A 422-nucleotide genomic window follows, 5' to 3' on the forward strand; every position below is an offset into this window, starting at 1 on the left:
GGCGGATTTCTGAGTTCGAGGCCAGCCTGGTCTACAGAGTGAGTTCCAGGACAGCCAGGGCTATACAGAGAAACCCTGTCTCGAAAAACAAAAAACAAAAAACAAAACAAAACAAAACAAAGTTTCTGAAAAGAAGAAGGTAGAGTAATGTTAATTACTAATCTAAAAAGCTTCACAATGCACAACTCCAATACATGGTATGCGGGGGAAGGCAAAACTATTGAGGCAATTAAAAAAAATTAAAAATCTATCAGTTGTTGTCATAGGCTGGGTTGAGGTATTCTCCACTGATAGAACACAGAAGATGTTTAAGGGTAGGATAATATTCTGTATGATAATAACATAGCTTTTAGACATTAGCACATCTATCAAAAGTCATATAAAAATCTGGGTTAGTGATTGTTGGTGTAATCCCAGCACTT

This window comes from Mus caroli, chromosome 18 (genome assembly GCF_900094665.2).
Source record: "Mus caroli chromosome 18, CAROLI_EIJ_v1.1, whole genome shotgun sequence".
Classification (NCBI taxonomy): domain Eukaryota; kingdom Metazoa; phylum Chordata; class Mammalia; order Rodentia; family Muridae; genus Mus; species Mus caroli.